At 36.2% G+C, this 21,952-nt stretch overlaps 1 protein-coding gene and 1 pseudogene across 1 annotated transcript in view; one reads left to right on the top strand and one right to left on the bottom strand.

The window, feature by feature from the left end:
* STPG2 (sperm tail PG-rich repeat containing 2) overlaps positions 1-21,952 on the bottom strand; it is a 404,777-nt gene that overhangs the window by 212,969 nt on the left and 169,856 nt on the right. The window lies entirely within an intron of this gene.
* LOC102491168 (26S proteasome regulatory subunit 4 pseudogene) lies at positions 832-2,676 on the top strand (annotated as a pseudogene).

Below are 21,952 nucleotides of genomic sequence, written 5' to 3'. Positions count from 1 at the left end.
ATGCAGGACACGGGAATTGGGAAATCATCTGCCGAGAACATGTATGTTGATGTGCTTGATTGAGCCAATGCACAGTGTATTTTGGATGGAAAATTCATATGTGTGTTGTGATGAGAAAAAAAAAAATTATAATAAAAAACAAAGTATAAAAAAAAAAAAATTCGTTGTGTTTCCACAGATTCCTATTTGTATGCCATGTTTTTGGTTTTGAAAGTTAATGTTAAAAAGTTCTTGCCTAGCTGCTGTGACATGCTGCTAAGATACTGTGCTTTATTGGCAGGACCACAGCAGGAGGCTTGGGGTTGATTCCTGGTCCAATCTAAAGACCAAGTGCAGTGGCCTGTGCCTACAATCCCAGCGACCAGCAGGCTGAGGGAAGAGGATCAAGAGCTTGGCACTGACCTCAACATAGTGAGACGGGTCTTAAAAAAAGAACCAGGCATGATACTATGTGCCCGGAATCCCAGCTAGGAGACTGAGGCGGAAGAATCACAACAGTGAGATCCTACCTAAAAAGGAAAAAAAAAAACAAAAACAAAAACAGAAAGGTCTTTGGATAAAAGTGTTAAGAAAGAGTCTGATAAGGGGACCAACAGATGGCATAGCAGTTACGTCGCTGGCCTCTCACATGGCCGACTGTGGTTTGAGTTCTGACCCCAGTGGCTTCAAACTCGAGCCAGGCACATGTACATGTGTGCCTGAGATCTTAGGAGGAGAATGGAGGACAAGGGAAAGGAAAAGGGAAATCACCTCACTTTCTGTCTCTCCAGGAAGCACACGTACCCTATAGCAAAAATCTCTCAAAGAGAGAGAGAGAGCAGCCGAAGCAAGATGGGTCAAAGTCAGAGTGGTAGTCATGGTCACAGAGGTGGCAAGAAGGATGACAAGGACAAGAAAAAAAAGTATGAATCTCCTGTCCCAACTACAGTGGGAAGAAAGAAGAAAACTAAGAAACCAGATCCTGCCAGCAAACTGCCACTGGAGACACCTCACACACAGTGCTGATTAAAATTATTGAAATTAGAGAGAATTAAAGACTAACTTCTCATGGAAGAAGAATTCATTAGAAATCAGGAACAGATGAAAACATTAGAAGAAAAACAAGAGGAAAGATCAAAGGAAGATGATTGGAGGGTGACCCCGATGTCGGTAAGAACCTTGGAAGAGTCATTGATGACAACCATGCCATCATGTCCACATCTGTGGGCTCAGAACACTGTCAGCATTCTTTTGCTTGTAGACGAGGATCTGTTGGAACGGGCTGCTCAGTCCTACTCAACCACAAAGTGCGTGGAGTGATAGGGGTGCTGATAGATGACACAGATCCCTTGGTCACAGTGATAAAGGAGGAAAAGGCTGTGCGGGAGACCAATGCCGATATTGGGGGGGGGTGGACAACCAAATCAGGAGATTAAGATATCTGTACAGCTTCTTCTCACCCACCCTGAATATTACGAAGAGATGGATATAAAGCCCCCTGAGGGGGTCATTCTCTATGGTCCTCCTGGCACAGGAAAAACCTTGTTAGCCAAACCAGTTGCTAACCAAACTTCAGTCACTTTCTTGAGAGTTGTGAGTTCTGAACTTATTCATAAATACCCAGATGATGGGCCCCAACTCATATAGGAAATATTTCGAGTTGTTGAAGAACATGCACCATCCATCCTGTTTATTGATGATTTCATACCATTGGGACAAAAAGATGTGACCCAAATTCTGATGGTGAAAAAGAAATTCAGCGAACAATGTTGGAACTGTTGAACCAGTTGGATAGATTTGATTCAAGGGGAGATGTGAAAGTTATTATGGCCACAAACCAAATAGAGTCTTTGGATTCAGTGCTTATCAGACCAGGCTGCTTTGACAGGAAGATTGAGTTTCCCCTGCCCAATGAAAAGACCAAGAAGCCCACCTTTTAGATCCATACAAGCAGGATGATGCTGGCCAATGTAACCCTGGACGACCTGATCATGGCTAAGGATGACCTGTCTGAAGCCAACATCAAGGCAATTTGTACAGAAGCTGTCTGATGGCCTTGAGAGAATGCAGAATGAAAGTAATAAATGAAGACTTCAAAAAATCTAAAGAAAATGTTCTCTTTTTTTTTTTTGGAGAGATTTTCACTGTAGGGTGTGTGCACTCGCCAGACAGACAGAGAGAGACATAGAGACAGAAAGGGAGAAATCACCCCCCAGGGGGGATGGTCACGCCGCAATCCCTTCTCCTCTCTTCTCCTCTCGGGATCTTGGGCACGCACGCACACGCGTGGTTAAGCCACCGTGTCCGCTACATGACCCGCGACCTACTACGTGGGAGTCCAGCGACATAGCCATTACGCTAACTGCTGGTTCCCAAGAAAATGTTCTTTATAAAAAAAAAACGAGGTGGGGACCAGCAGTTAGTGTAATGGCTATGTTGCTGGACTCCCACGTAGTCGACTGCGGTTCGAGTCCTGGATCCAGTGGCTTAAACTCACACCAGGCGCGTGTGTGTGCATGCCCAAAAGTCCCAGAGGATAACGGAGAAGGGATTGTGGTGTGGCCATCCCCCCTGGGGGTGATTTCTCGCTTTCTGTCTCTCTGTCTGTCTGTCGAGTGCACATTCCCTATAGCAAAAACCTCTCCAAAAAAAGAAAAACAAAAACGAGGTGGCACCCCTGAGGGGCTCTATTTCTAGTGAACCAAGTCACCTTCAGGAAAGTGGCTGGCAGGTTCCCGGACCCTGGTGAGGAACGAGGTTGGACAGGTGCCCAGAGGAACCCATGTTCTGATTGATTTTACTACAAATCTCCTGTGTGTCTTCTGGAGTGTCACCTAAGGATGCCCACTGGCCAGCCTTCATCTGCTGGTCAGTATGCAGCACTCTGCTTCCCAATCACACACACGCACACACAAAAGAGTATAGAACTACATGACTAATGAAAAGCTGGCACCATGACATGAATTAGTCCTTCAAATCCATGGCTTCTGGTTCCTGCTGGACCAACCAATAGGCCAAAGTGTCTTTCTGATAGTTTCTAATGAGATTCCTTTTCTGTATGTTTCCTCTACCTTCTCTTTTCTCTCTTAGCTTTCTCTTCTTTTTCTCCCACCTGTTGCTTTATCTCCCCCCACAAAAATTATTTCAAATCCTCCCACTTGTTGAAAGACATGAATGAATAACTTGAGGACATATTCTGCATTGGCATACTGTGTCTCAATTCCTTATACCTTCAGGAAAGCATTTTGCCTCCTTCCTCAAGGAAAAATTATTGTCTCTTAGGAAGAAACTTTTCAACTTCTTTTTCCTTCCTCTCATTCCAAGAAGTGTAGAGCCATTTCCACTATTTACATTTTCTTTCTTTTAATTAAAGGGAAGAAAACTGATTGCAGGTCATCAAAAAAATGTTTAAAATATTTCAGAAAACTGTATCTGGTTAAATTTCTGTATGCTCTGCACGTTGCCTCCCTCTTTGATTACTCTATCCTCTTTGGGGAGAAGTACCTTTCTCTGCTTTCAGCAACTGGCAAGAAAATCATTAAGGCAACAAGTTACTACGCAAGAGAACACCAGGATGAAGTTCCATGGTTGTTCTGCTCAAACAGTTGAATCTCAAGTTCAGTACAGGCTTCATTCAGGTTTGTGGCCATAAGAAAGTAAACACTTCGTAAAGTAAGTCCTTGAAATATTCTTTGTCACTCAATGACATCCAGAACTCAATGAAGTAACACTTTCTATTTTTACTCCTAAACTTGATATATATCCTTAACACAAAACAATAGATCTCCTTCTGATGAATATTAATAATACCTCACATACAGACTAAAACTTCCACTAACTAAAGAAAAATCATATCCAAACAAATGTATTCATGTATTTTTAATAGTCAGTTCGTTCACCAGTTTCCATATACTGTGTGATTTTCTTCTACATATTTAATATGGTTGTAGATAGAAGTCAATAGCTTGGATATGTAGCAAGGTTCATATTTGTGCCTCTATCATTGGTCCTATACTAGCTCTAATTTATAACAAAAAACTAAGAACAAGGCACTTAATTTCTTTTTTTTTTCTTTTTTCTTTTTCTTTTTTTTTTTTTTAGGATGGATAGGTCAGGTTTTTATTTGAAGCTATGATCACATATGAGAAAATGATGGGGAAGCCATGGGCCAAGTGTCCCTCTTATTTCTCTGACACTTAGTCACCTTCAATGAAGAAAATATTTAACCATAAAATTATTGGAAAATGTTCCTAATTGAGATAAATACTAAAATATTAAATAATTTAAATAATTATTAGAATTATAATTTTCATAATTGAAAAGTTTCAGTCTAAGTTCTGGGGATTCTGAATCACTGGCCTTTTGTCTTTTGATGAGAATAAAATAATGTATTAAGAAAAGGTGGCAGATATTTTAGGAAAGAATAATTTTTACTTATCAAAGCATCTTAGAAGGTCATTTGTGTGGAGACCAGCAGATGGCATAACGGTTACATTGCTGGACTCCCACATAATCAACTACAGTTTAAGTCCCAGACCCAGCCAGTTAAAACTCATACTGGGCACGTGTGTGTGTGTGTGTGTGTGTGTGTGTGTGTGTGTGTGCCAAAGATCCCAAGAGGAAAACAGAAGAGAAGGGACTGTAGTCTGACCATCCTCCATCCTCCCCCAGGGGTGGGGGGTGATTTCTTGCTTTTTCTCTCTCTCTGTCTTTCTCTGTCTCTATGGAGAGCACATGGCCCTATAGCAAAAATTTCTCTTAAAAAAAAAAAAAAAGGTCATTTGTGAAAGTAGAGAGGCCCTACAGGGTGACAGGCAAGGAAAGTGGGGGGAAAAACTCATGTGGACCTTAATTCAATATGATTCATGTTCATATAATAAAAGATGACATAAAGGAGAATGCCATGTGATGACATGGATACCCAGAAGGAAGACAGCCATGTGACAAAAGAAGTAGAGACTGGAATGATGCAGCTACAAACCAAGGAATACCAAGGGTAAGCGGAAGATACCAGAAACTGGATGAGGCAAAGAAATATTTTTTCTCTGTAGATTTTAGAGGAAGCCTGGCCCTATAAACTCCAATACTGTGTGCTTTTTGTCTCTGGAAATGTGAAACAATTTCTGTTGATGTAAGCTGCTAATTTGTGGTATTTTGTTATAGCAGACCTACAATACTAATACACCATGCAACAGAACATATTCATAAGTTGGGAGGATTAGGACATGGATATCTTTGGGGAGACATTATTCTGCCTAGCATTGTCAGTGGGAAAGTAATAAAAATAGAAGATATTTGCCCTCTAATTGAGAAAGAACAAGATAAATCTCTTTTTGAAGTAATGAAAATGATGGTCATTTTTTCTTCTAACTTACAAAGTGTTCATGGGCTTTTATCTTTCTGGAATTTTCATTAAGTATTCTAGACAACTTATGAAAAATTTCAATGATGTACCTTTTTATTTTTTAAAGAATTATTTAATTTTATTTATTATATATACACAATATATTCAGATATATATTATATATTTATATATAATATAGAGGTATGTAGATATGTAATATATATTTATATGTATTATATATTTAGATATAACTTTTTTATTTTTTTAATTTGACCAGAGAAAAATAGAGAAAGTGAAAGTGAGAAAGCAAGCCACCAGGTCCAGGACTCAAACCACAGTTGGCCATGTGGGAGTCCGGTGCCCTTAACCACCACATCTGCTGGCCCCAGGGGTATGATTTCTTACTTTCCCTCTTAAAAAAAAAAAAAAAAGGTCATTTGTGAAAGTAGAGAGGCCCTACAGGGTGACAGGCAAGGAAAGTGGGGGGAAAAACTCATGTGGACCTTAATTCAATATGATTCATGTTCATATAATAAAAGATGACATAAAGGAGAATGCCATGTGATGACATGGATACCCAGAAGGAAGACAGCCATGTGACAAAAGAAGTAGAGACTGGAATGATGCAGCTACAAACCAAGGAATACCAAGGGTAAGCGGAAGATACCAGAAACTGGATGAGGCAAAGAAATATTTTTTCTCTGTAGATTTTAGAGGAAGCCTGGCCCTATAAACTCCAATACTGTGTGCTTTTTGTCTCTGGAAATGTGAAACAATTTCTGTTGATGTAAGCTGCTAATTTGTGGTATTTTGTTATAGCAGACCTACAATACTAATACACCATGCAACAGAACATATTCATAAGTTGGGAGGATTAGGACATGGATATCTTTGGGGAGACATTATTCTGCCTAGCATTGTCAGTGGGAAAGTAATAAAAATAGAAGATATTTGCCCTCTAATTGAGAAAGAACAAGATAAATCTCTTTTTGAAGTAATGAAAATGATGGTCATTTTTTCTTCTAACTTACAAAGTGTTCATGGGCTTTTATCTTTCTGGAATTTTCATTAAGTATTCTAGACAACTTATGAAAAATTTCAATGATGTACCTTTTTATTTTTTAAAGAATTATTTAATTTTATTTATTATATATACACAATATATTCAGATATATATTATATATTTATATATAATATAGAGGTATGTAGATATGTAATATATATTTATATGTATTATATATTTAGATATAACTTTTTTATTTTTTTAATTTGACCAGAGAAAAATAGAGAAAGTGAAAGTGAGAAAGCAAGCCACCAGGTCCAGGACTCAAACCCTGGTCAGCTATGTAGGAGAGCGGCATCCTAATCACCATGCCACCAGCCAGCCCAACCACTGCTCTTCTACTACCTTTTTTTTTTCCCTAATTTTACTGTTAAGTGGATTAAGTGCTTACACAATACACATAACTATTTTAAGTTCAAATTAGGCAAATACACAATTTAAATAGGAAATGCACAGCCGAGGTGTAGCCTAGTCACTCTGACAGAGCCTTAGAACACAGGAGAAAAAATCATGCCAGCTCAATTTCCTTGAGTTTGAAGAAAGGGGAGGTGGAGTTCCTACTTCAGTTTTTGCAGGTTTAAAAGACATTTAAATCTGTATTCAATCCAACTAATGCCTAACAAGATTTTTAAAAGTGGCAGGATCTTTTTCATTTCTCCTATTTTAAAGAAATATTTATTTTCAAAGATATTTTAACCCCAGAGAAGCAAAATGATGCATTTCCCATTTTTTTCATTCTGTCAGATTTATCTTTCCCCTTCTTAATAGAATAGGATTAACACATTCATCTTTTGAGATAAAGCCCATTCTAGGCTGTTCCCTAGTGACCAGTCTTTATGGGAACATTAGACTGAGACCTGTTCTGCACATACAACTATAATCACAGCAGATAACAGAAGGAACAGGAGAATGTGAACGTGGGTAACTAAAAGAAGGGGAACTTTTTGGGCTTAATAGAGAGCATTCCTCTATGAAAAGGAGTCCCATTTGTCTTGTAGATGTGTATACCATTTTAAAATTGTGCACGCTTACTTCAATTATGAAGAGCATGTAGCCAAAATGCCCGTGTTAAAAAAAAAATAAAGTAGATAGAAAATTTTATTTTATAACAGCAATGTTAAAGCCATTGCCTCTCTTCTATTCAAAAACTAGTTTATATTAGGTCTAAGACTAAATATATATACTAAATATTCCAAATTGAGAACAAAAATGCCTCATGACAAAAATAAGAACACGTCATTTGAGAATTCAATTCCTTATGTAATAATTTCATTTCCTTACCTATCATTATCAGATTATGAAAAGATATCTCTTAAATCATATCGCTTAGAAAAGATAGTGAATTCTAGCTTTTGCATAAATGTTAATATCTTTTTTCTCTGATAGTCAAAGCTTCCTGATTAAATCTTTCTAATGTTCTCTCAATTTTGACCTCCAGGATGTAATAATCCATATTATATTTTTGGACATAAATTCTAACACTAGAAAATCATAAGAAACTTCCATCTACTCCAAGTATAAAACAAAGACAAGCATATAATTATCTCTACAGTGTACTATTGGTTAGTCATGTAGCATGGAAGTGGGTAAGTGGTAAATTAAAGCATACTGCCTTAACCTTCTTATACCTTGAATTTTAGAAAATAGAGACTAATCATTTTACATAGAAAGCTAAAATATTTTAGAACAGAGATTATTTAAATACAACACAAAGAATTTTAAATTGAAGTATGTGAATATAATTAAATGTCAATTTACTCAGTATATTTCTATTATTTAGTTTATTGGACTTCAACCACAAGCCTTATGAGAGATGGCACATAACTGAAGACAAATATGGAGCCTGTAAGGAGCCTGACCAGATGCCCCAGTTTGGCTGTAAAGTCTTATTTTATGCCTGTCGTCTGGAAATTACTAATGGAGCACCTTTCATTCTTAAAGGCCTTTCAGATAAGGATACCTCATCCAAAAGAATTTTAAAAGGAAGGTTAAGCCTCAATTGACTTTTGCCTCCAAAAGAAAAAACAGGTTGGAGTTACAATTTAAATTTTTTTTTAAATTACCTAGGAAAGATAGGTGCAATATTTATATCTAGTGATTTGTCGACAGGACATGACCACTAAAAGAAATATCTAGTGATTTGTCAACAGCACATCACCACTTAAAGAGCCTCCCACTCTGATTGGCTCCCATGCTAAGCTGGCTTTCCTATCTCAACTTGATATATTTGGATAATTGAAAATGGTAGGAAAGGCTTAAAAATAAGAGAAACAGAAATCCAAATGGGGATGTATCTGTTATGTTGTTGTAAAAGTTATGAATATTTTTCCGTGTTTTTCTATGTAAAAATGCATCATGACCTTTCCAAGAACCCAATATATTCTCAGTAATATCAATTTAACAAAATCTAGTGCACTGGTTTGGAGGCATTATAGCCCAGGAAAGTGAGGCAACTTGATATTCAGATTATGAAGACATTACTGTGATCTAGGAGGAAATGTAAAGAATGAGAGGATAGTCATTTATTTTTTTACCAAGTACCATCCAGGGTTACTGAGTGTACAATGGCAACAAAGAGTTATAATCCTTGCTTTCATAGAATTCAGAGTTTAGTACTTGGAGGAAGACAAAATTGCAATAACTCTAAATAGTTGGTTGGGAGAATAGACAGAATAAATGGCCCTTGATATTTGCATTATCTACAACAAAGCAAAATGAAACTCAAAGTTTCACTAAAACTTTAGCAATGGAAGCATGTTTAACATTGCCAGTGAGCATAATATGGTAAAAGAATGAGTATTGACTATTACTATTTGAAGATGTAAAATATCATGAATGTTTTCAATTTTTAGAATTTTTTTATTTAAGTAAAAATAAAAAGAATTAAGGATTCTTATTTTATATATGTAAACATACATACATAAACACAAATGTGTATATAATTCATACACATACATTTATATATGATTGTGCATATATATATATATAAAATATATATATTTATATATATAATTAGTATTTTTGTTCTATTTAGACTTACAAAGCAACTACTAATATTACTATCCCATTACATGGATTAAAAAAATGAGTAACAATTAGTGGGCAATAACTTGCCCATAGTTACATGAGTAATAAGTAGCACAGCTGAAATTCAATTCTGGGAATGTGTTTCCAAAGTCTGTACTCTCAGCCAATTCATTATGCTGCTTCTTCATTGTTTATTCATTCAATCCCCTTAACCTTATTTTTCACTCTCATTAATCTTAATTATGTTACTATTAAATTTTCTTTAACCCCACTGACTGAGAAAAGGCCATTCTCTAAACAAAATATTAAAGGGAGGTGACTGAATTAAAGAGAGGAGTAAGAACAGCAGATCCTCCATTTGGGGAGATCTGTCAAGTGGTCAGTGAAAGTGGCATTTAACTCATTACTGAAATGATGGGTAGAATTTCAACAGGAAATGTGAAGAGAAGATATTTCCTGCATTGAAGAACATTTTTAAAAAGAATTAAACCCATTAATACCTGCTCCTTTAACAAAATTAAATAGATCAAACAAAGAAGAACAATCTCTGGAAGATCAATTAAAATTTAAAAAGTGTCCTTTACCATTATTTTTTTTTCAATATGGTGAGATTTGGAGAAGCAACTCTATAAAACTAAAAGAGCCCTGCAGTGCATGCCAAAAATTCTAGAATTTTGTGCTGCTTCTTCTGTTCACTAATTTTAGGAGAAATAGACAATAATGTTAATAGCTACTCCCTACCACACAAGTTTGTTTTAAGACTTAAAGGAGATGGAACCAGCAGATGGCATATAGCTATGTCACTGGACTCCCACATCATCCACAGCGGTTCAAGTCCTGGACCCAGCAGCTTAAACTCACACCAGTCGTGTGTGTGCGTGCCCAAGATCCCAAGAGGAGAATGGAGGAGAAGGGATTACGGCATGGCCATCCTCCCTGAGGACGATTTCTCACTTTCTGTCTTTCTGTCTCTTTGTCTCTCTGGTGAGCACACGCACCCTATAGCAAAAATCTCTCTTAAAAAAAAAAAAATCAAAGGAGATTTTTTTTTTTTTTTTGGAGAGGTTTTCTTCGCTATAGGGCGCATGCGCTCGCCAGACAGAGAAAGACATAGAGACAGAAAGCGAGAAATCACACCCCAGGAGGGATGGTCATGCTGCAATTCCTTCTCCTCCATTCTCCTCTCGGGATCTTGGGCATGCACGCAGATACGCCCGGCTTGAGTTTTAAGCCACCGGGTCTGGACACAAACCGCAGTCAACTACGTGGGAGTCCAGCGACATAGCCATTACGCTAACTGCTGGTTCCCCTCAAAGGAGATTTTTTTTTAAATGCTCTAAAGACCATTATGTTCTATAGGAATAAAGGATTAGGTCATGATGATTAATTGCCGTAATTATGCATGAACTCAGTAAGTAAAGGTTAGCGAATGGTCACAATGCATCACACTGGGCAACTGATCCAAAAATAACTACACAGAAATGCAGTAACAGATGTTCCCATTTAGCTCGTTGCAGGAGAGAATAACATTGGGCCTTTAGTTTATCACTTTCAGCCAATTGATAACAACAGCTTTTATGAGTTTGCCAATTTTTTTTCCCTGTCAATTTTTACCCTAAATTAGGTCAAACTAAAAAGTCCTATTCATACCCTACTTTAAAAACAGAACCAAAGAGGTGATTTAATCATGCCTCCTACACAGTATAAGATCAAATTTTTAAAAATTCCAGTTCTTATCAAGGATCTTCCCATATGGATCTGTGCTATATGTAAAGCAATGTAGTTTCCTACCTAGCACAAGATTTTCCAAACCATGTTGCTCTACCCGTGATATTATTAGCATCAGAGAACCAGAGAAAGGACTGTTCAACCAAGGAAATTTCTCCCTACTTTCTATATATAAAAGCGATTCTTCCATTGGTTTTATAATCAAGTGTAAAATGTATTATTTAATAGGGTCATGGGGGGACCAGCAGGTGGCGTCGTGGCTAAGGTGCTGGACATTCTCACATGGCCTACCACGGTTCAAGTCCTAGACCTGGTGGCTTGCCTTCTCACTTTCCCTCTCTTTCTCTGTGTGTGTGTGTGTGTGTGTATATCTCTCTCTGGTAAAATTAAAGTAAATGAATGATTAAGTAAAATTAAATTAATAATTAAAAAAAAAAAAAAACAGGGTCAGCAGGTGGTGTGGTGGTTAAGAGTGTTGGACTCCCACATGGCTGACCAAGGTCCAAGTCCAGGACCTGGGAGCTTGCTTTCTCACTTTCCCTCTCTCTTTCTCACTCTGTCCCTCTCTGGTCAAATAATAAATAAATAAATAAAGTTAAATAAATAATGTTAAATAAAATAATTCTTTAAAAAGTATCATTTAACATCTATATTTTTGAATAAAAGGATATAATCAGTCAACTTCTCTACTGTTTTGTTATTTTAGATTAATACTTTGGGTTCAGTTATTTGTGTTAGGATAAAGATTACCTCTCATCAATTGTTCAATTCATAGTGATCTAACCATTTTCCTTTATTTCTCATGTCTCTGATACTCAATCCAAGATACCAAATTACTAACTATCGATTTCTGCTTTTAGAAGCTATCAGCCAAAGATCAAGAACATAAGTTCTATCTATGACCTATTCCTTATATGTAGAATTAAATTTTAAATTGCATAAAATTAAGTCTAACATGGTAGAATGGCCCAATAATTTTAGTAAATTTTTATGTGTCAGAAATCCCATTTTTACTAAATACTGTCTGCTTCTTCTGAATTAAGCTTTGATTCACTTTTAAATTGCCTCTGTCAATTATGAATGATAATAGCATTTCATAATTAGAGATTTAAATAATGAGGCACCAGTAGATGGTGTCATGGTTACAATGCTGAACTCCCATGTAGTTGACAGTGCTTTGAGTCCTGGACCCAGCAGCTTGCAGCTTGAAACTCACTTAGGCGCATGTGCATACATGCCCTAAATCCTGAGAGGAGAATGGAGGAGAAGGGACTGTAGTGTGGCCATCCCCCCAGAGGATGATTTCTCACTTTCTCTCTATCTCTCTGGTGAGCGCACACACCCTAAGGCAAAAGCCTCTCAAAAAAAAAAAAAAAAAGAGAGAGAGAGAGAGATTAAAATAATATTTATCTTGCTATAGTAATATTATGATACTGAATACAGGGGAAAAAATCAATAAAGGAATTAAGATACCAACATACATTGCCAATACATTTTTATTCATCATTTCTGAATAATTTTTTTGTTCCAAATGAAACACCTATGAATGGTAGCCATATAAAAAGATAGAAAAAGGGGCAGGCAGGTGGCATGGTAGTTTACACACCGACTGCAATTCAAGTCCCAGACCTGGTGGCTTGCTTTCTCATTTTCCCTTTTACTCTCTCTCTGTCTCTCTCTGATCAAATGAAAAAAAAATCATAATAAATAAAGTAATTATTTTTAAAAAGGTTAAAAAAAAGTAATTCTATATTGAATCAGTAGGAACATAACAGATCCTTCATTCTGAAATTATTCAATTATTCATTTTCTCTACCATTACTGTGATATTATAAAGAAAAAACTTGAAAAATTTACATAGAAAATAATATTTTCTAGTTCAAACAATTTTGGACTTATCTAATCAATTGGCAATAATTAAAGAGATACTAATATGTATAAGGAATTGTTAAACTATGAATGAATCTTCATTCATAGTTGTTGACATACTTTTTTAACCATATTTCTTTAGAGTAAAAAATATTTCCCATTATATTGTTTATATCTATATCCATATCTATGATAATCTACTGAAATAAAGAATACATGTATCTTTCCCTGGACATTTGAAAATGGGGGACAAAGGTCATTAGGCTAAATATTAAGAAACCTAGAGTATAGCCTTGCCTCTGTCTCTCATAAATCATATGATGGTTTGTATATTCCTGACCCCTTGGACCCTCACATTCCTGATCTGTAAGCAGAGATTGGATCAGACGATAAAATCCTGTCTTCCTGGAGGATTCTACAGCTCCATGAAATATAATTTAAAGATGTGTCCAAAGCCTTTATTCTGCTTAAATAAAATCCCCAACAGTCATCTCTCTTTTTCTTTCACTTTGATCAAAGATGACTACAAGTGATAAAAGCAATTTGTTCAATTCTTCATCACGACAAGGCATTTCATCAACTCTAACCTAGATACCTATCAAATACAATTTCAGATTTAACAGTTCATCAGTCATATTTTTAATCACTACGAAGTGCTTACGAGTAAAATTTTTTTAAGTTTTTATATTTATTTTTCCTCTGAAAGAGTAAGAGGTGCAGATAGGTAAATAGATAGGCAGACAGACACAGGCATACCCAACAGAGTCCTTACGCCACAATCGACCCCCAGTCTCAGCCAGCTGGGATCACAGGAGGTGCGTGCTCCCAGCATGCTCAAGAAGGTCATGGGACACACACCCAGGACCTTTCCCATGCTGATCCAGCAGTGCTGGGCTGCACCACTGCCTGGCCCCCAAACTTGTATTAGCGTTCATTCCATTCTCTCTTCTTATAGCTTTAATCCCAATAACATGCATGGTCTTAGCAAGAGAGTACTAAAATATATGACTAATTTTACAAATATTTTGAAAAAATATATTTAAGGTATATTTGAAGATGATTTTTCCAATGTGAGTGATTAACTTTTTCCCCCAGATTTATATAGCCCAGAAAATAATTGAGATAGTTCAATGACAGCATTTACAATATTAATCTTAACAAATACCAAAGTGGGATACACAAGATAGAGAAATTGTGTTCTTTCTTATGTCATTTTATGCAATCGGTCACAGTAACTACTAAAACGTAAGTAACATTATTACAGAGAATAATATGCTATTTTTCCAAATTATAAAAAGTACCGCTAAACAACAAAGGGAGAAGAAATGATGAGGGGTCTTATGTGAATTACATTTATAAGTTCTGACAAAATTTATTCTAATTTAATCTTTCAGTATTTCTTCAAAAGGAAAACCATCTATAAAAATGTTTTTTAAAGAGCTTTGCCTGAGATGCTTTTGTGGTCTCTGATCAAAGATAAAAGAAAATGTTTTGCTTGTGAAAAAAATAGAGGCACTACAAAATTGTCATGATTTGCTATAACTTTCCCAGATAACAATAAAATATAACTTTAAAATATGAGCAGCATAATTTGATCAGTCTTTAAAGAAGATTATGACTATGCTAAAAACTATATATTAGTTTTCTATCAAGAGATATTTTGTAACCAATGGAAATTAAATGAGGAGCTGGCAGGTAGCATGGTGGTTAAAGGCGCTGGATTCTCACATGACTGACTATGGTTCGAGTCTTGGACATGGCGGCTTGCTTTCTTACTTTCTCTCTCTCCCTCCCCCTCAAAATTAAAAATAAATAAGTAAAGTTAAGTAAAAAATAATTTAAAAAAGAAATCAAATGAAAATGAAGTTTAATCAATATTTAAAAATTGTTCATCTAGAAGTACATAGTTACCTAGACAGAAAATATTGTAAAAGGCAATAATAATTCCAAGCTATTGGTTTATTATAGTATAAAGACGTAGTACATCAGAGTGTCATGTATTAACTCTATTAATATGAGTTTCCCATTAATATGCACTACCACAGATTGCTCTTACCATGAAGGGAATGATTTTTAAGTCATTGACTTTAAATTTCCCAAGCATTTTTATTTCAAGTTATACTACAACTGATGTTAATACAATTTTACATAGGTCTGTGTTCATAAAAGTTAAAAAGTTGATGAATTAAATCATCAACCTCTTTAAAAATTTGTGTTCAAAGGCTATAATGGTTATGACAACTACAGAAAGATAAATATGAAGAAGAAAATGGGAGACGGGTAGGGGCAAAATACATGTATAGGGATCAAAAATAAATTAATAAATAAATAACAAAACAATAACTGACACTTTGTGAAAGAGCCAGGCCAGGTGGTCCCAGCTACTCAGAAGACTGAGGCAAAAGGATCATGACGCAGTAAGACCTTATCTTTGACAAACAAGGAAAAGAACAAAAAAGATGAGAGTGAACATTTTTGCTAAATTCAGAATCTGAGGAGAAAGCACTCAGTGTTTTACCATTAAGTATGAAGAAATCCCTGGTTTTCCAGAGATGCCCTTTTTCATATTGAAAAAGACTATTCCTATCCATAGTTTCTTTAAAATTTTTAACGTAAATAAGGGTTGAATTTTCTCAAATGCTCTTTTTAGCACTTATTGAGATTATCATTTTTTTCTTTTTATTTTGTTAGATGGTGATATTCCACTGACTTTTTCTTCAAATGTTAAAACAATCTTACATTACAGAGATCTGTGACTTAATGAAGGTATATTATCCTCTTTATTTTGGCTAAATTTAATTTGATAATATTCCAAAGATTTTGTATCTGTGTGCACAAGGGATAATCATTTGTAGTGTTGTTTCCTTTCATTGCCAAAGGGTACATGTGCTTGTTTTGGGGCAAGGCAAATTAGGGAGATCCACTTTTAGTTCCTGATATTACATAGTTTTTTGTTAATTCGACTTTAAGTACTTATTATTATGATGATTGGGTTTTCTTGTATATAGTCTTTACTTTGTAAAGAATTAGTTATTTAATTTATTATTATTATTATCATAATATGCTATAGGGCATGTACATTCACCAGAGAGAAAAAGAGAAAGACAGAGAGAGAGAGAGAAGGAAAGTGAGAAAGCAAGCAGCAGGTCTGGGTCTCAAACTGTGGTCAACCACATGGGAGTACAGTGCCTTAACCACCACACCACCTACTGGCCCCAACTTTCTGGTATATATTCTTGATTTGAGTATGTCTTCTTTGTCTTGGTACGTCTACCTTACTATTTTTTTAAATAGTTATTTTCTTGTTTTATTATTCATTGTCCATTTTTTGTTCCATTGGGCTTCAAACCTTTATTCTTTTCTAATAGAACATTAAAAACTACTGATTTCGGGAAGCAGCAGTTAGCGTAATGGCTATGTCGCTGAACTCCCACATAGTCGACCACTGCTCGCGTCCTGGACCCGGTGGCTTAAAACTCACACCGGGCGCGTGTGCGTGCGTGCCCAAGATCCCGAGAGGAGAATGGAGGAGAAGGGATTGCAGCTTGACCATCCCCCCTGGGGGGCTGATTTCTCGCTTTCTGTCTCTATGTCTCTCTCTGTCTGTCTGGTGAAGCGCAAGCGCCCTTTAGGGAAAATCTCTCAAAAAAACAAACAAACAAACAAACAAACATAAAACCTGCTGATCTGCAATAGGATATATAGGAAAAGTTACTGATTTTGAAATTAAGATAGACTTGCATTTGACACAAAATGGACAAGTCTTGAAGGTACAATGCTAAGTGAAATAAGTCAGACTATTAAAGAGAAATATTAAACATCCTGCTTAACATATATTGCATGTCCACACTCTATGGCATACACTGAAGGTCTCAAAAACAAAGAAATAGAGAATAGTAGCAGATACCAGAAAACTGCATGGGGAGAAATATTGTTTTTAACATTCTTTTAGTTATATAAGAATGTAAGTGAATAAAGGGAAAAGGTTGGGGCCAGCAGGTGGCGGGTGATTAAGGGCGCTGGACTCCCACATGGCCAACCACGTTTCAGGTCCCAGACCTAGCGGCTTGCTTTCTCACTTTCCTTCTCTCTCTCTCTCTTTCTCTCTCTCTCACTCTGTCCCTCTCTGGTCAAATCAAAATAAATAAAGTTAAATAAAATAATTCTTTTTTAAAAAAAAGGGGGAAAGGTTATGGACTATAAGCATTCCATACTACAGCAAAATTAAAAATATAAATAATTCTGTACATACTTCCGAGGGGAAAAAAAAAACTATCACTAAATGCACAACATCATCTAATACTCCATGTTGAAGATGAGTATCTTTATATTCTTAAGTTGATTAGGACATAGGACACACTGTCTCCATAATCTGAAAAATCATACTGTACCCAATAAAGATCTACATGAAATGCATGTAAAGGAGAAATCACAATTTAAAGAGATAGACCTGGATTCCAATCTACTACCAGTTTCTACCTTCTTCATCAATAACATGGAGGAAATGGTAACGGCTTCAGGGTAATTGAGGGAATTAAAAGAAATAAAAGAGGTATGACTAGTTTCTTAATTGTTTTGATTATGAGATTCAAATTAAATCTGTCAAGTCTGAAATTAATCATTTTTATCAGTTATTTATCAGAATTATTTATCAGTTAGTGTAGCTCTTATATTAAATTATAATGAAAGAGATAGCAGAATTCATAGAGCATTCACAATATACAAGTGTTTCATTAGCTAAAGCATAAAATTTTCTGAAATTTTCATAAAATTTCATACAATTTTCTAAAGAGCCTGATGATCTTGGCTTGTTTTTCTGCCTGTGTCTCAAAAGGCCAAAACAAAAATGTTACATGGATACATTCCTTTCTGGGAACTCTAGAGGAAACTGCTTCAAGAAGCATTCAGATTTTGGCCAGAACTGAGTTTCATGAAGACATGGAAGCCCTCATTTCCTGGCTTGCTGGTGGCCAGTGGTCATCCTCAGCTCCTAAAGGCTGCCCTCCTTGCTCTGCTCCTGGGCCTCCCCCATCTTTGAGACCGGTGACAGTAGACCAAATCTCTCTCATGTTTTGAATCTCCCCTCAGTCTCCCTCTTCTGCATTATCTCTGACTCTTCTACCTTCTTGTTCAGATTTAAAGGACTCATGTGATTAGATCTGGCACACCCAATAATGCAGGATAATCTCTCTGTTTTAAGGACATCTGTTTAGCAACTTCCAATTCCATCTGTCAAATCTCTCTGCCATGTAATGTTAACATAATCACAGGTTTCAGAGATGGAAGCATGAACACCTGGGGGTGGTAGGAGAGGCACTATTCTATCTAGAAAAATGGTAACTAACAGCAATTAATCATTCATAATTTTCTCAATATACCAGTTACTCAAATTCTACCAAACTTTTGCTTGCCAAGTAATCCTGGAAGTAGAATGAAAGTACTCTAAGAAAGCAAAGCAGACCTTTGAAGATGTGTTTTCATTATTTCTTACTGACATAGGTTCACTTCAATTTGTATTTAATAAAACTTTGTGGTGGAGGTATGAGAACTATTCTGAAAAGGTGCAATGAGATGGAAAACTGTCTTTCTGAACTTTTTCTCACACTAAAAAAAAAAAATCATGATATAGTTCAGAAAGATAGGAACTGTTACAATCTCTGAAAGCATGTACCCTGCAATGAATTTAATTTAATCTTTAGAAAATAACTTGACTGGAAAACACAGTTCAGGAGGCCATACTGAACAATGAATTTCATTTATAGCAAAATAAAATGGCTACGAGTACAACTGTAATCTCTACTTCATACACTGCATTGATGTTATGATTTTATGTAACACCATTTTTCTGCTTAGCACTGAATGCGATTTTAAAGTTGTCCAAGTCAAAAATACAAATAATCTCTGTCAAACAGTTCATATCATATTAAAGCTTCAAACTGATAGTTTTCCTTCCAAAATTTATGTAAATATAGCAATCTTATTTTTTTCATTGTATTTCATTTCAATTAACAAAGATAAACCTCAGTACCTGCAATAGTATGGATCATAGCCCACAAATTATCAAGTTGAATGAAAGAACTCAGATACAAAATAGTACATATATATATCCTAAAAAAAAGTCCAAAATAAAGCAAAGGTGACAGAAGCCAGAACAGTGGTTATTTTGGAGCTGTGGTAGTGACTACAAGAGAAAGGGGAAGGGAGGAGCTTGTAATGTTCTGCTTCTCCATAATAATGGTTATATGATGGTTCGCTTAATGAAATGCACTGAGGTATACACTAATAATTCATGTACTTTTCTACACATTTTTAATATAATAATTTTTTACTTTAAAAAATATGGTTGGGGGGAACCAGCAGTTAGCGTAATGGCTATGTCGCTGGACTCCCACGTAGTCGACCGCGGTTCGTGTCCCGGACCCGGTGGCTTAAAACTCACGCCGGGCGCGTGTGCGTGCGTGCCCAAGATCCCGAGAGGAGAATGGAGGAGAAGGGATTGCGGCGTGACCATCCCCCCTGGGGGGTGATTTCTCGCTTTCTGTCTCTATGTCTCTCTCTGTCTGTCTGGCGAGCGCACGCGCCCTACAGTGAAAATCTCTCAAAAAAAAAAAAAAAATATGGTTGGGGTTTGTCAATTAAAATTATAATTTACAGCAATATAAAATTTAATCTTTGCTTTTATTGCTTGTAATACTTGCTTTTATTGTTTTTAACACAATTATAATAAAAAAAAAAAAACACAAAAAAGGCATGATTCCCAAAATGCTGTAGTTTTTAAAAAGACGAATACATTAAACCTATATTACTATCATTTAATTTTATGTGTGAAAACAAGGGTTTTAAAATATATTTTCAGAGCTGCCTCCATGGGTCAGCAGTAAGGTACTTCTCTAGAGAAGCCGAATCCCACGTGGCGACCACAGTTTGAATCCCCTGGTCAGGCCGAACTCTCAAGCAAGTGTCTGAAGTGCCCAAGATCTGATGGGTTGGAGGTCGGGAAAGAGGAGATCACGGTGTGAGCAGGTCCAAGGAGAGTACTCATCTCTCTCTCTCTCTCTATCTCACTCTCAAATATATACACTCTATCATAAATAGGAAATAAATAAAAGTTTTAAAATATATTTTTAATATATTAACATTTCTCAGAATTTCATACTTCCTCTAAATGCAAATTTCTTTAGTGAAGGATAAACTGCCCACATAATTGCAAATTCAGACAATGAAACCTTCTAACAACATGGGATGATGTTTTAAGTTACAGAGAACTGTAATGTATTCAGGTAACCAGTGCTGACTCTACAAAGAATGCTACTAAAATCAATTTTTATCACTTGAAATCTATTGCAATTAGAGAGCAATGCCAAGTCACTGACACACTAATGGGTTTCAAAATATTTCAAAAAGAATAAGGAAATTGCAAAGTGTTTTAATTGAAATGCAGCTCCAATAAGTGTAACAAATTGGATGATGTGAGCTTTCTGTAAAGCTACCATATAAAACTATCATACCATAAAGTGTCGAGGTTTAACAAATCTGCAGCTTTGTCCAGCCACACTTTATATTACACTTATCTTACACTGGACTATTTAAAAGCCTTCACTATATCTTCTAATGTACAACGGGTTCTTTTTCTGTGTTCCAAGTATTTGGTTTTTAATTTCATTTTAGAACAATAGTACAGCATTTCCAAAGAGGATCTGCTCTACAAAATTAGCTATGTCTTGCTTGAAAAGAATATTATGTCAAACTGAAACATATTTTACATGTATTCAACTATGACAGTACACTATATGAAAATGATTAAACTTAAATTAGAAACCAGGTTTTCTAATTCTTGAAGTGTTAAGTTAACGGTGGCAAAAATAATCATTTCTGACCACAGACGTTGTCATAATTAAACATAAAAGGTGGAACCACTTCAAGAATGTAACAGTCCCATCGCCTCTCAACGTTTTGGCTAAGATCAAATGAAAAATATCACAATCCTATTTTTTTATTTTATTTATTTACTGCCATAGGACACATGTGTTCACGGGAGAGAGACAGAGACAGACAGAGAAAAGAAATGTGAGAAGTCACCCCCCTCCCCCAGGGTGGGATGGTCACACCACAATCCCTTCTCCATTCTACCTTCAGAATTTGAGGTACACAAACACATGCACCCAGCGTGATTTTCAAGCCACTGGCTCTGGGATCCAAACTGTAGTCTGCCATGTGGGAGTCTAGCACCTTAACCACCATGCGACCTGCTGACCTCTCACAATGCTATTTCCTTATCCCCCCCCCCCCATTTCCTTAACCATGCCTTCTCTTCTCTTAGGTAACATTTTATTCTTTGACTCTCCTAACTCCTGTGATTGTATTTCCTTAGAAGGAACACTCTCTTCATCCCGAACATACACATTTCAGCACCTGGTTATCATTTGACTGGCTCATAGAAATCTATCCTCCTCTTCCCTTCCTTCCCTTCTCACGTTCACTTGTTTCCTTCCTACACTCTTCCCTCAACCCTAATACAAATAACACATTATTCACAACAAAAACCCTTTTATTTTAGAGTGGTATTTCAAAGACTAGCACAACTTGATTCATTTAGCCAGCAATGCAGAAGCTAGAGTGAATATGCGAACCAGACACAAATCTTGGGTGGTGGTGTAGCCAGTGGCATGGCAGGGTGCTGTTCAGAATTAAATAATTTATACACACACACATACACACACACAAAAAAAAACCCTCATGTTAAAACCTTAAAAAAGGAAAAATTTAAAATTTAATAAAAGGGTTTTTTCCTTCTTCTTTTTCCCCATAGCATATACTGGGGGAGGCTATGAGGGGCTCATCTCCCATCCTTGTTCTACTTTTCCTCTAGTGGGCTCTTTTTCTCTGGCAGGCCTTCATCCACTCTCAGTTTGCAACAGTCCTTACTGACTTGCTTCATCTTT

This window comes from Tupaia chinensis, unplaced genomic scaffold (assembly GCF_000334495.1).
Source record: "Tupaia chinensis unplaced genomic scaffold, TupChi_1.0 Scaffold000340_1, whole genome shotgun sequence".
Taxonomy (NCBI): domain Eukaryota; kingdom Metazoa; phylum Chordata; class Mammalia; order Scandentia; family Tupaiidae; genus Tupaia; species Tupaia belangeri.
Note: the sequence above shows the minus strand (reverse complement) of the source record. Positions and strands in the feature narration are given on the sequence as shown.